Genomic DNA, 239 nt, shown 5'->3' on the forward strand with positions numbered 1-239 from the left:
CAATGTTTGGCCGTAGTTATATTTTTATTTTTACACATCTGAATTTGTGTATATAATAAATGAAAGATAATTAAAGAATAAAGGTAATAATTTCTAGTTACATTTATGTCAGAGCTTACAAAGGATATTATGGATTTGAAACTTCAACTTTATTGAAACTTGTTTTTGTAATAGTAGGGCCAAAAATGTTCGACATCTGTCCAAAAGTTCATTCCAATACCTCCATGGGGCAGATATTT

Source organism: Halyomorpha halys, unplaced genomic scaffold (assembly GCF_000696795.3).
Source record: "Halyomorpha halys isolate HHAL.00 unplaced genomic scaffold, Hhal_1.1 Scaffold1449.1, whole genome shotgun sequence".
NCBI classification, from domain to species: Eukaryota; Metazoa; Arthropoda; class Insecta; order Hemiptera; family Pentatomidae; genus Halyomorpha; species Halyomorpha halys.